At 37.2% G+C, this 16,615-nt stretch overlaps 1 long non-coding RNA gene across 1 annotated transcript; it reads left to right on the top strand.

Annotated features, from left to right (window-relative positions):
* The first annotated feature begins 61 nt into the window (after window positions 1-61).
* LOC129232530 (uncharacterized) lies at window positions 62-7,162 on the top strand. The gene is made up of 2 exons (XR_008581361.1): window positions 62-684; window positions 7,015-7,162. It is a non-coding gene; the product is annotated as an uncharacterized LOC129232530 (long non-coding RNA).
* The last annotated feature ends 9,453 nt before the right edge of the window (window positions 7,163-16,615 follow it).

Below are 16,615 nucleotides of genomic sequence, written 5' to 3'. Positions count from 1 at the left end.
GGAATGTTTCAATGACTTAATGGTTTGAGTTTTATAAGTTACGAAACATGTTAAGATTTTTTTTCTTAGTAACTACTTAATTTAAAGATTAATCATTTTGACTTTTAAAGGGTAGCTATTTCCTAAATTTTCCTTAGCAATTCTTGACAGTTTTCGTGCGTAATTTTTTAAAAAGACTAGCTAGGCTTTGTGTTGAATTTTAAAAATAATGAATATTCTAAAATAACACACAAGTTATTAAAAATATATATTTAGTAAGATCTTTTAATTTAGGAAATAAAACTTTCAAGAAAATATAATTACACGGAATTAGTATTAATGCTCTACTCAAGCTATACATTGTATTATTTATCTTTTAAATAGTAATGAACAAAGTTTTAATGAACAAAATCATCGGGTTACTGCATACACGTGTTTTGGAGTTACAGGAACTCTTTTTCAATGTAAAGTGGTGAGCTTTTGTATGTAAAGACCCAAAACACGGGTATGCAGTTGTCTGCTATTTTTGTGCATTAAAACGTTGTTCATTACTATTTACTTCCCTGCACAAAGGTAGTTATTTCTTATTTATCTTTTAGTTTAAAGCAACTTTTTTTTGCAGCCTTTAAGAACAAAATAAGATGCCTTCTTTGCACTAAGATTTTCAAGTAGGAGAGTGGAATTGCAAGTCCTTTCTCATCACAGGTAAGTGATATTAGTTTTGAAAATATCAGTAGGGGAATGTGGGGCAAAGTAAAATTGTGAAATATTTACCCTGTTTTTAGTACAATATATCTAGTAATATTTTAAAATACATTTAGGCTTCTCGAGTCAGAAAAAGTTATCTCTGAAGGTCAAAGCGTAAGCTAATAAATACAAGCAGTTTTGAGAAATTGGTACTCATTTGGTAATATTTTGTTGTACAGTCAACCTTCGTTTATCGTGGTCAATTCGCTCCAGACTTTACTGCAATAACTGAATTTCCGCGAAGTAGGATTTATTTATAAACCAAATGTTTTTTTCCTAATTAGAGTGCATAAAACCAACTTACGACAATTTAAATAGGTTTTAACATAGTTAGAGCCCCCTAAATATGAAACAGCTCTCTTAATCCCCATCACATTTTCATTACTTTGTTAAAACTAAGCTACACGCACAATATGCAGTTCTTAAACATTACTACTAATCTGTGAAAACAGCTCAACTTGTTCGATGATGAATATGTGCCCCCGTTCTTCCTCTTTACTTATCCTCATTAAAGGTATTATATATACAACTTAAAAAGCTTGTACATTGTGAACACTATATAGAAATGTATGTATTTATCCCCTAACAATACAATGATTTATACTTTCCAGTTAGTGTTGAACGGTTAAAATGAGATAGCGATTCCCTACACTTTCTTCGCCAATTTTGTACCTTCACTCCCTTAACTAGTCCAACTATAGCCCCTCAGAAGAGCTTATCTTACTAAAAGGACATACTTTGTTATTCTTTAGTGGGAAAAAATTTACATTGCATAAAAAAGGATTATTACTATATTTGAAAAAAAAAAAACCCCAGAAAAAATCGCAATGTAGTGAAGCCCCGAAAGTCGAAGCGCAAAGTAGCAAGGGATGACTGTAACTCAAAAATTATTTTTGTAATTTTAAAATGAAATAGTTTTTATTATTAACATTTTTAGTACTACTTGAGGCCTATCAGTGCAGTTTTTACTCAATTATTACTAAGCTTAGTTTTATTTTAAATGTTTTTTCCAATTAATCATGTGCATGCGAGGTAAAGTAGAATAGTTTATTCCATGTACTTATTCATTTCTTTTATCACTTGTATATTAATTTACAAATAAATTCATATGCATTCCTTTGCATAAAAATTCACTACTTTAATCATTCATTTACATATTGACTTATTAAAGCATTATTTTATTTGCTCGTTTATTGTTTCGCATGTATTAATCAACTTTAACCCCGCCTCCCTCTGCCGCACCACCGTCGACCAGCCGCCTCACGGTGCTGCTCCTCTAGCGAAAACCGTCTCCAGGTTGCGTCCATATCTTACACACACACGCCTACACACACTCATGCCTGCACACTGACACAAACACACATGCCTATATACACACACACACACGAACGCCTACACACACACACACATGCGGGTACACACACAACACGCGCACACACATGCGTGCATACATACACACACACCCACCCACACACATGAGTCCACACAAACACACGCATACACTCTCGTGATTGCAAAAAACATAATTTAAATTCAAGATGCCAAAAATTCAAATTACTATAATTTTTTTGTTTATTCTTTCACTATCTCTTTATTAATTTATTAATTATTTTAGTTAATCATTTATTTAACCCAAAATGGTGTTGATAATCAGATAGAAAATATTTCAGACAAAAAATATTTTATTTTTCACTTTGCCCCTTGATAAAAAAAAAGGGGGGGGATTCTTTATGTGCTGTAATTTTTGAAACAAATTTCCAATTTGCAACAAGTAAGTGATTTTAACTCTTACACTTTGCCCCACATTCCCGTACTTCAAACTTAAGACACCACTTATTGTATGATGGTTTGCAAAAAAATTTGTCAAGTGTGACTAGATAGCCTTAATATTCCAAAGCAAACAAATGAAATTGTTTGCTCACCGAACATACATACTACAAAATTAATTGCTTCCAGTTCATCAACCACATCTCTGTTGTCAAGCTTAAGCTGCAGTGAATTAGTTATTGTTTTATGGCATTTGTATTGTAACAAGTTGGTGTTGTTCGAATTCTCGTAAATTCCCCTTTTTTCTAAAAAGAAAAAGCTATGTTTTGATACAATTTTCTAGGGATTTACCAAACACCTCAGTGTGCTGAATACTGATAATAATATAATACAGCCGGACCTCCATATATCCAAGTATGAACTTACGAAGAAAAGATTCCATTTATAGAAATTTAGAAGCTTAATTTTATTAGAATTACTACTAAAACATTAAAGTTCAATCTAATTTTTCTGGAAAAACTACATTACTCATTTATTTGTGAATTATATTACATAAAAGTTAATGATTTAAAAAAGAAAAACAATAAGAAACTTTCTTTTTTTATTGTTTTTAAATAAACAGTATTCCAGACATTGGATAAAATCATCATAGCTGTATTCCTTAAAAAGAAAAGAAAAAATTTATGAATAGCCAATTTTACCAACAGTTCACCAAAGAAATGTTTGCATTTATTGAATCCTCTACTTCATTAGAAATATTTTTCGAAAATTGAAGTCCAGAACCTGTAGTCAGAGACACCTCCAACATTTCATTTTTGATTAAATTCAAAAAACTGCATTTTTATCCCTTCCCCTTCTGTTTTGCAAGGAGTTATGGCTTTTTCAAATACTTAACTATTTCTGTGTCCATTAAGAGGTTTTTTTTCTGCAAAATTTTAATATCTCTTAAGCAAATTTGAATCTTTCCAGTGTGTTCAAGTTAAACTTGAGATTTCCTACTGTAAAATTAAATAGTTTTTTCATTTGAATCAATGCATCAAGTTGTAAAGTAAAATGCAGTTGTACTTTACTAATCAAAATCATATATTTTTTTAAAGTTAAAATTTTTAAAATGTTTTTTTGGTTTAAGTGGGTTTTTTTTCCATTCCCTTTCAAAAATTGCATTCATATTTTTTTTTAAATTAGAGGGAAGGAGAGAATCCCATCCAATCAAATCAACTCTAACTACCCCCCCCCTCTTTGTTCCCTTTATATAAAATCAACTCTAACTACCCCCCCCCCCTCTTTGTTCCCTTTATATACATGCGTGCGTGTGTGTGTGTGTGTGGAAAAACTAACCCAACTGTCATGAGTATTTCCTGTTTCATTCATTGACAAAAAATGTTTCATTCAAATGTTTAGAGTGGTATTAGTTTTGCAAAATGTATTTTAAAAACTAGCAAATTTGCCACTAAATATAAGTTTTTTTTTTCTTTCCAGGAATCAGGACTTCTAATCAGAAAAATAGCTCTTTTAGTCCTTTTTTTAATTTTAACTTTCTCCTTTTATTTCTAACTAGCAGTACCCGCACCGCGATGCCCGTGCTAAAAATTTAATGGAAATCCAATGAATAAAAAAAAATTTACGCCTGCTCTCCCTCTGATGTAAAATGATAATTTTTCTTTGTATAAAATGCGTACACACCATTTCAAAGAAAAAAAAACCTATTAAAGTTTCTTTGGAACTTAAAACTTTTTGTCAAATCATTAAATTATATTTACAGATACTTTAAAACTCTATTTAGCAAGTGAAGCGTTTTTTTTTTTTGCAATTTAAAACATTTCGCAAAATAAACAAAATAAGACATCAAATAATATCTTTCAAATGTAAAAACTACCAAAATATCACGAAACAGGCAATGACTTCGTTCAAATGTTGACGAGTAGAAGCAATTTTCACCTCTATCATACCTTAACGGGCAACTTTCTAGCTTAGATATAAAAATTGATACAATTAAAGCTAAAAAAAATGCAGAAGTTGGCGCCTGCAACTTTCTGATATTTAGTCAGAGCCTGAACTCATTCTTTGGGCTTCTTACCCTTGGAAAGGATAAGATTTGAAAACTTTCTGTTGGTTGGTGTCGACATGTGCGTGGTGTACACGTGATGTGTGAAGGGTTAAACCCCACGTAGATATTTTGCGAAACTGATTGATCGTCACTGCATTTTATTTAACTATTAACAAGTGCTGTGATACTTAGTAGTATTGTATTTTCTTTAAAAATTTTTCAATTATACTTCAAGAATATAATATTTGCCATTATACTTTTTTAAAATTTACTTCAAGATATCATGTTAGGTATTCAACTTCTCTTAATAGCCAACTTAATGTAATAATATATTTTAATACTAGTTGAAATTTGTATGTTTCCCACCAGTACAGTTTTAGTTCAATAACTTTTGTGGCATTTTTCTTCATTTGTATAATATTTTTCCAACTTGCATGTCTGTCTGGAGGGGCACATTTAAATGGTAGTTTATGTACAGGTAAGGACTTATGACCAAACCCAATCCTCCACGTTAATTCTGCCTCCTTTGGTGCATACTAGGTGAGTCAACTCTCTTGGGCAAAACTTTAAGGCAGGTCAGATGGGAGGGTAAAGAGTAAGAATCTTATTCAACATATGGTCACAAGTGCAATGCTGACGCGCTACATGCACACAGAGCTAGAAACTGATGGATGCAAAAGGAGTCTCAAGTTTATTACACAAAGAAAATTTTACGTAAGAGTTTTGATTTTAAAAAAAGGTTTAGAGCCAGGCCGTGATCTATAAATTTTGAGGCCCCCTGCAAAAAATCAGCAGGACCCCTAACCGCCTACTGGTTTTCTGTGCCATTAGGGGCTGCTGGCACTTTTAGTGCCCCTCCACCCTTGTGGGATCTGCAAGTAGTTAGAAGTTACGACCTGTAGTATCTAAAATGTGCTGTCCCAACAAAAGAGCAGCAATAATAAAAGTTTATTCAAAATGGCTTGTTAGTGCGATATTAAGTGCTTTGTTATTGCCACACATGTATTACAGCTATAGGCTATAAATTTCAGCCAACTACTTTAAACCTTTCTTGAAAGCTAAAGTGTTGTGTAAAATCTTCTTTATGTAATGTGTGTGTGTGTGAATTTTACCGGTTTTGCTTCCATCAGTTTTTCCAGCTTTGTGTGGATACAGCTCATCAGCCTTGTGCGACCATAGCTTCCTACGTGATTCATGCTTTTTATCCTCCCCTCTGTACCCCTTAAAGTTTTGCTCGAGAGTTTCGACTCACCCTGCATGTATAAATTTTTGGGTGTATTTGGAAGTTTAAACTCAAATAAGGTGTGGGTTTATTTAATAACCTTGCAGTCAGTGTGATAACCATATTATGATAATGTCCTCATGAAATTTGTTCATTTTATAGCATCTCTGTAATATTATATTGGGTTTAGTATTTACTTTGTGTGAAATTTCAAAGATATTTTACATCCACATTCAAAGCATATTAATACATATATTTTTGTACCTAAAAGTAGATAAAAGGCTTAAGTGATCCTAAAAGAAACCTTTAAATTCAAGTCATGAAATTTTTGGTGTGAAACATTGTATGCAGGGTCTATACACTATTCAATTTTCGGGCCCCTTCCAAAATTTAATTCTGTATCTGCCCCCTGCTGACATATCCAGGGCATGTAAAATTTTCGGTGTGGCATGAATCTTTGTAGTTTTTGATCAAAAATTTCTTTAAAAACTTGATTATTTCATATTTTATTGAAAAGTTACTGTAGCTCAAAATCGATTGCAAATGGTACCGCTAAAATCATATTTGGACAAATAAAAATCATTAGTCATCATATAAAGCTGTTAAATTATTTTTTTGTCTGATTAATGCTATACGACACATTCAAATGTTTTTATTCATATACAAAAGTAAAACCTGGGTATGTATAAATTTAATTCCAGCATGTATAAACATGCCTGGCTGGGCATGTAAAATTGTTAATGCTTTTCTAGCCCTGCATTTCAAGTTCTTGGTGTTCTGAGAAAATACGCCAGTTGTCTTAGAGTGATTTTTTACCATTTTAGGCTATTTTGTGTGTACACTTTTGTTCAAAGGTAGTGAAAAGCACTTATTTTTGCAGGTTGTAGATTTCACAAAAGGAAGATATTGTGATTTTGCCAATTTCATTTGAACAGAACCAAAAGTTGATCATATACAAACAGTTGAAATACGTCCAAAACTTAAATCTTTGGATTATGACTGGCTAGCAAAAATTAATGCCTTGCAGAAAATTCTAAGTTCTCGCTAAGATGTGAAGTTAATGCTCATTTTGTTTATGGGCTATAAATATTGTAACTTCTTTTAAGTTGCACTATATATGATGTGGGTTCAAAATATGTCTCACTGCAGTGTAATGTTCTGCATTAGTTTGAGGCGTTTCAAAGTGCTACGTTAGAAATCCTTTATTGCTTTATTTTATTTGTTTTGTTATTTGTTCATTTTTTTTTTTTAGAGCAAAATGAGAAAATATCTACTGAAAAGAGGGAAGGACTCCTCTGGAATTGAGACCGAGATGAAGAGAAGGAACAAATATTTATCCGATAAAATTCAGAATCTGCGTTACAATAAAGTTTAATTGAATAAATTTGATTTTAAGTGTTCTTTGTACTTTTATTTTCCTATTTATTGCATGCCATTTTTATTTAGCGCTGGAGAGGTTAGTAATTTATTATATAAGTCTGAAATGAATTTTATAATAACCTCGGTGAAAGACACTTGTTTAATGCTATAAAAGTGAAAAATTAAACCAACAGTGGGTGGTAAGAAGGTAGCTGGAGTAGCAGAAATTAAAGCAAGACAAAAGGTAGAAATCAAGCTAGAAAAGCAACAGATGGTAGAAACTATGGTAGACTAGCAACAAATAAAAGCAGTGTGTGCTAGAAATCTTGCTATAAAAGCAAAAAATAAAAGCAGCATGTGCTAGAAATCTTGCTTTGCAAGCAGGAGAAAAAAGCAACGTATGCTAGAAATCTTGCTACAAAAGTCAAAAAATAAAAGCAACGTATGCTAGAAATCTTGCTAGAAAAGCAAAAATAAAAAGCAACAGATGCTAGAAATCTTGCTAGTCTAGCTTAAAAATAAAGCAACAGATGCTAGAAATCTTGCTAGAAAAGCAAAAAATAAAAAGCAACAGATGCTAGAAATCTTGCTACAAAAGAAAAAATAAAAAGCAACAGATGCTAGAAATCTTGCTATAAAAGCAAAAAAATAAAAGCAACATATGCTAGAAATCTTGCTACAAAAGCAAAAATAAAAAGCAACAGATGCTAGAAATCTTGCTAGACTAGCTTATAAATAAAGCACCCTGTGGTAGAAATCTTGCTAGAAAAGCAAACAATAAAAGCAACACAAGCTAGAATTGGTATGCTTTAAAGCATGAAAAGTGTTCCAAAACACTGCATGGCATGCTAGTAAGTTTGCTAGAAAAAGCAAAGATTTTTGCTAGTTTATGCTAGTTTTTCTTGCTAGAAATTAGCATGTGATGCTATAAAGCAAACAATTTCTAGCATGAATTTTGACCTGGGTACTTACCTACCTACCTACATACATACCTACCTTCCTACCTACCTACCTATCTACCTACATACATACATACCTACGTACCTACCTACCTACATACATACATACATACATACCTACGTACCCACCTACATATATCCTACCTACCTACCTATCTACCTACATACATACATACATACATACCTACGTACCTACCTACCTACCTACATACATAAATACATACATACATACATACATACATACATACCTACGTACCAACCTACCTGCATGCATGCCTGCCTGCCTGCCTACTTGCCTACCTACCTAACTACCTACCTACATACATACATACATACATACATACCTACGTACCTACCTACCTACCTACATACATACATACCTACGTACCAACCTACCTGCATGCATGCCTGCCTGCCTGCCTGCCTACTTGCCTACCTACCTACCTATCTACCTACATACATACATACATACATACATACCTACGTACCTACCTACCTACATACATACATACATACATACCTACGTACCGACCTACCTGCATGCCTGCCTGCCTGCCTACCTACCTACCTACCTACCTACCTACCTACGTACCTACCTACATACATACATACATACATACCTACGTACCTACCTACCTACCTACATACATAAATACATACATACATACATACATACATACCAACCTACCTGCATGCATGCCTGCCTGCCTGCCTACTTGCCTACCTTCCTACCTACCTAACTACCTACCTACATACATACATACATACATACCTACGTACCTACCTACCTACCTACATACATACATACCTACGTACCAACCTACCTGCATGCATGCCTGCCTGCCTGCCTGCCTGCCTACTTGCCTACCTACCTACCTATCTACCTACATACATACATACATACATACCTACGTACCTACCTACCTACATACATACATACATACATACATACCTACGTACCGACCTACCTGCATGCCTGCCTGCCTGCCTACCTACCTACCTACCTACCTACCTACCTACGTACCTACCTACCTACATACATACATACATACATACCTACGTACCAACCTACCTGCATGCATGCCTGCCTGCCTGCCTGCCTACCTACTTACCTACCTACCTACATACATACCTACCTTCCTACCTACCTACCTATCTACCTACATACATACATACATACATACCTACGTACCAACCTACCTGCATGCATGCCTGCCTGCCTGCCTGCCTACTTACCTACCTACCTACATACATACCTACCTTCCTCCCTACCTACCTATCTACCTACATACAAACATACCTACGTACCTACCTACTTACCTACATACATACATACATACATACATACCTACGTACCTACCTACCTGCATGCATGCCTGCCTGCCTGCCTGTCTGCCTACCTACCTACCTACATACATACATACATACATACCTACGTACCTTCCTACCTGCATGCTTGCCTGCCTACCTACCTGATTACCTACCTACCTACCTATCTACATACATACATACATAAATACATACATACATACCTACGTACCTACCTACCTACATACATACATACATACATACCTACCTACGTACCAACCTACCTGCATGCATGCCTGCCTGCCTACCTACCTACATACATACATACAGACATACATACCTATGTACCAACCTACCTGCATGCATGCCTGCCTCACAGCCTGCCTGCCTGCCTACCTACCTACTTACCTACCTACCTACCTACATACATACATACATACATACCTACATGCCTACATACCAACGTACCCACCTACATACCTACCTACATACATACATACATACGTACATACATACGTACATACCTACCTACATACATACGTACATACATACGTACATACCTAACTACATACATACATACCTACAGACATACATACCTACAGACATACCTACCTACCTATGTACCTACATACATACATACCTACATACAAACATACCTACACACCTACCTACTTACCTACATACATACATACATACATACATACATACGTATCTACCTACCTACATACATACTTAAATACATACATACCTACGTACCAACCTACCTGCCTGCCTGCCTACCTACCTACCTACCTACCTACCTACCTACATACATACATACATACCAACCTACCTGCATGCATGCCTGCCTGCCTACCTACCTACCTACCTACCTAACTACCTACATACATACATACATACATACCTACCTACTTACCTACCTACCTACCTACCTACCTACCTACCTACCTACCTACCTACCTACTGTATGTATGTATGTATGTATACATACATACATACATACATACATACCTACGTACCAACCTACCTGCCTGCCTGACTACCTACCTACCTACCTACCTACCTACTTACTTACCTACCTATCTACCTACCTACCTACATACATACATACATACATACCTAGGTACCAACCTACCTGCATGCACGCCTGCCTCACAGCCTGCCTGCCTGCCTACCTACCTACCAACCTACCTACCTACCTACATACATACATACATACCTACATACCTACCTACTTACCTACCTACCTACCTACTGTATGTATGTATGTATACATACATACATACATTCATACCTACGTTCCAACCTACATGCATGCATGCCTGCCTCACAGCCTGCCTGCCTGCCTACCTACCTACCTACCAACCTACCTACCTACCTACATACATACATACATACCTACATACCTACCTACTTACCTACCTACATACCTACCTACTTACCTACCTACATACCTACCTACCTACATACATACATACATATCTACCGACTTACATACATACATACATATATACATACCTACCTACCTACATACCTACCTACCTACATACATACATACATACACACATACATACGTACCAACCTACCTGCATGCATGCCTGCCTGCCTGCCTACCTACCTACCTACCTACCTACCTACCTACATACATACATACATACATACATACATACCTACGTACCAACCTACCTGCATGCATGCCTGCCTGCCTACCTACCTACCTACCTACCTACATACATACATACATACATACATACATACCTACGTACCTACGTACCTACCTACATACATACATACATACATACATACATACATACCTACGTACCTACCTACCTACATACATACATACATACATACATACCTACGTACCAATATACCTGCATGCATGCCTGCCTGCCTGCGTACCTACCTACCTACATACATACATACATACATACATACATACCTACGTACCTACCTACCTACGTACATACATACATACATACATACATACATACCTACGTACCAATCTACATGCCTGCCTGCCTGCCTGCCTGCCTACCTACCTACCTACCTACCTACTTACATACATACATACATACATACATACCTACGTACCTACATACCTACCTACCTACATACATACATACATACATACATACCTATGTACCAACCTACCTGCCTGCCTGCCTGCCTGCCTGCCTGAATACCTACCTACCTACCTACATACATACATACATACATACATACATACGTACCTACGTACCTACCTACCTACATACATACATACATACCTACGTACCTACCTACCTACCTACATACATACATACATACATACATACATACATACCTACGTACCTACCTACCTACCTACATACATACATACATACATACCTACGTACCTACCTACCTACCTACTTACATACATACATACATACATACATACCTACGTACCAATCTACCTGCAGGCATGCCTGCCCGCCTACCTACCTACCTACCTACATACATACATACATACATACATACATACCTACGTACCAATCTACCTGCATGCATGCCTGCCCGCCTACCTACCTACCTACCTACCTACATACATACATACATGCATACATACCTGCGTACCTACCCACCTACCTACATACATACATAACTACGTACCTACCTACCTACCTACATACATACATACATACATACATACATACCTACGTACCAATCTACCTGCATGCATGCCTGCCTGCCTACCTACCTACCTACCTACCTACATACATACATACATACCTACGTACCTACATACATACATACATACATACATACATATATACCAACCTACCTACATACCTACCTACCTAAATACCTACCTACCTACCTACATACAAACATACATACATACCTACGTACCTACCTACCTACATACATACATACATACATACCTACGTACCTACCTACCTACATACATACATACATACATACCTACATACCTACCTACCTACATACATACATACATACATACATACATACCTACATACCAACCTGCCTGCCTGCCTACCTACCTACCTACCTACCTACCTACTTACATACATACATACATACATACATACATACATACCAACCTGCCTGCCTGCCTACCTACCTACCTACCTACTTACATACATACATACATACCTACGTACCTACCTACATTCATACATACATACATACCTACGTACCTACCTACCTACATACATACATACATACCTACGTACCAACATACCTGCCTGCCTGCCTACCTACCTACCTACCTGCATACATACATACATACCTACGTACCTACCTACCTACATACATACATACATACATACATATATACCAACCTACCTACATACCTACCTACCTACATACCTACCTACCTACCTACCTACATACATACACACATATATACATTCTTGCCTGCCTTTCTGCCTACCTACCTACCTACCTACATACATACATACATACATACCTACGTACCTACCTACCTACATACATACATACATACATACCTACGTACCTACCTACCTACATACATACATACATACATACATACATACCTACCTACCTACCTACTTACATACATACCTACGTACCTACCTACCTAATTACATACATACATACATACATACATACCTACGTACCTACCTACCTACATACATACATACCTACGTACCCACCTACATGCCTGCCTGCCTGCATGCCTGCCTGCCTGCCTTCCTACCTACCTACCTACCTACCTACTTACATACATACATACATACATACCTACGTACCTACATACCTACATACATACATACATACCTACGTACCAACCTACCTGCCTGCCTGCCTGCCTGCCTGCCTGCCTTCCTACCTACCTACCTACCTACCTACTTACATACATACATACATACATACCTACGTACCTACATACCTACATACATACATACATACCTACGTACCAACCTACCTGCCTGCCTGCCTGCCTGCCTACCTACCTACCTACCTACTTACCTACATACATACATACATATATACCTACGTACCTACCTACATACATACATACATACCTACGTACCTACCTACCTACCTACCTACCTACATACATACATACATACATACATACATACCTACGTACCTACCTACCTACATACATACATACATACATACATACCTACGTACCTACCTACCTACATACATACATACATACCTACATACCTACCTACTTACCTACCTACCTACCTACCTACTGTATGTATGTATGTATACATACATACATACATTCATACCTACGTACCAACCTACATGCATGCATGCCTGCCTCACAGCCTGCCTGCCTGCCTACCTACCTACCTACCAACCTACCTACATACCTACCTACTTACCTACCTACATACCTACCGACTTACCTACCTACATACCTACCTACCTACATACATACATACATATCTACCTACCTACATACCTACATACATACATACATACATACATACATACATACCTACGTACCAACCTACCTGCATGCATGCCTGCCTGCCTGCCTACCTACCTACCTACCTACATACATACATACATACATACATACATACATACATACATACCTACGTACCTACCTACCTACATACATACATACATACATACATACATACCTGCGTACCTACCCACCTACCTACATACATACATAACTACGTACCTACCTACCTACCTACATACATACATACATACATACATACATACCTACGTACCAATCTACCTGCATGCATGCCTGCCTGCCTACCTACCTACCTACCTACCTACATACATACATACATACCTACGTACCTACATACATACATACATACATACATACATATATACCAACCTACCTACATACCTACCTACCTAAATACCTACCTACCTACCTACATACAAACATACATACATACCTACGTACCTACCTACCTACATACATACATACATACATACCTACGTACCTACCTACCTACATACATACATACATACATACCTACATACCTACCTACCTACATACATACATACATACATACATACATACCTACATACCAACCTGCCTGCCTGCCTACCTACCTACCTACCTACCTACCTACTTACATACATACATACATACATACATACCTACATACCAACCTGCCTGCCTGCCTACCTACCTACCTACCTACTTACATACATACATACATACCTACGTACCTACCTACATTCATACATACATACATACCTACGTACCTACCTACCTACATACATACATACATACCTACGTACCAACATACCTGCCTGCCTGCCTACCTACCTACCTACCTACATACATACATACATACATACATATATACCAACCTACCTACATACCTACCTACCTACATACCTACCTACCTACCTACCTACATACATACACACATATATACATTCTTGCCTGCCTTTCTGCCTACCTACCTACCTACCTACATACATACATACATACATACATACCTACGTAATTACCTACCTACATACATACATACATACATACCTACGTACCTACCTACCTACATACATACATACATACATACATACATACCTACCTACCTACCTACTTACATACATACCTACGTACCTACCTACCTAATTACATACATACATACATACATACATACCTACGTACCTACCTACCTACATACATACATACCTACGTACCCACCTACCTGCCTGCCTGCCTGCATGCCTGCCTGCCTGCCTTCCTACCTACCTACCTACCTACCTACTTACATACATACATACATACATACCTACGTACCTACATACCTACATACATACATACATACCTACGTACCAACCTACCTGCCTGCCTGCCTGCCTGCCTGCCTGCCTTCCTACCTACCTACCTACCTACCTACTTACATACATACATACATACATACCTACGTACCTACATACCTACATACATACATACATACCTACGTACCAACCTACCTGCCTGCCTGCCTGCCTGCCTGCCTGCCTACCTACCTACCTACCTACTTACCTACATACATACATACATATATACCTACGTACCTACCTACATACATACATACATACCTACGTACCTACCTACCTACCTACCTACATACATACATACATACATACATACATACATACATACCTACGTACCTACCTACCTACATACATACATACATACATACCTACGTACCTACCTACCTACATACATACATACATACCTACATACCTACCTACTTACCTACCTACCTACCTACCTACTGTATGTATGTATGTATACATACATACATACATTCATACCTACGTACCAACCTACATGCATGCATGCCTGCCTCACAGCCTGCCTGCCTGCCTACCTACCTACCTACCAACCTACCTACATACCTACCTACTTACCTACCTACATACCTACCGACTTACCTACCTACATACCTACCTACCTACATACATACATACATATCTACCTACCTACATACCTACATACATACATACATACATACATACATACATACCTACGTACCAACCTACCTGCATGCATGCCTGCCTGCCTGCCTACCTACCTACCTACCTACATACATACATACATACATACATACATACATACATACCTACGTACCTACCTACCTACATACATACATACATACATACATACCTACGTACCAACCTACCTGCATGCCTGCCTGCCTGCCTGACTACCTACCTACCTACCTACCTACCTACCTATCTACCTACCTACCTACATACATACATACATACATACATACCTACGTACCTACCTACCTACATACATACATACATACATACATACCTACGTACCAACCTACCTGCATGCATGCCTGCCTGCCTGCGTACCTACCTACCTACATACATACATACATACATACATACATACCTACGTACCTACCTACCTACCTACATACATACATACATACATACATACATACATACCTACGTACCAATCTACATGCCTGCCTGCCTGCCTGCCTGCCTACCTACCTACCTACCTACCTACCTATCTACCTACCTACCTACATACATACATACATACATACATACCTACGTACCTACCTACCTACATACATACATACATACATACATACCTACGTACCAACCTACCTGCATGCATGCCTGCCTGCCTGCGTACCTACCTACCTACATACATACATACATACATACATACATACCTACGTACCTACCTACCTACCTACATACATACATACATACATACATACCAACCTGCCTGCCTGCCTACCTACCTACCTACCTACTTACATA

The sequence above is a fragment of the Uloborus diversus genome, unplaced genomic scaffold (genome assembly GCF_026930045.1).
Source record: "Uloborus diversus isolate 005 unplaced genomic scaffold, Udiv.v.3.1 scaffold_1238, whole genome shotgun sequence".
NCBI lineage: Eukaryota > Metazoa > Arthropoda > Arachnida > Araneae > Uloboridae > Uloborus > Uloborus diversus.
Note: the sequence above shows the minus strand (reverse complement) of the source record. Positions and strands in the feature narration are given on the sequence as shown.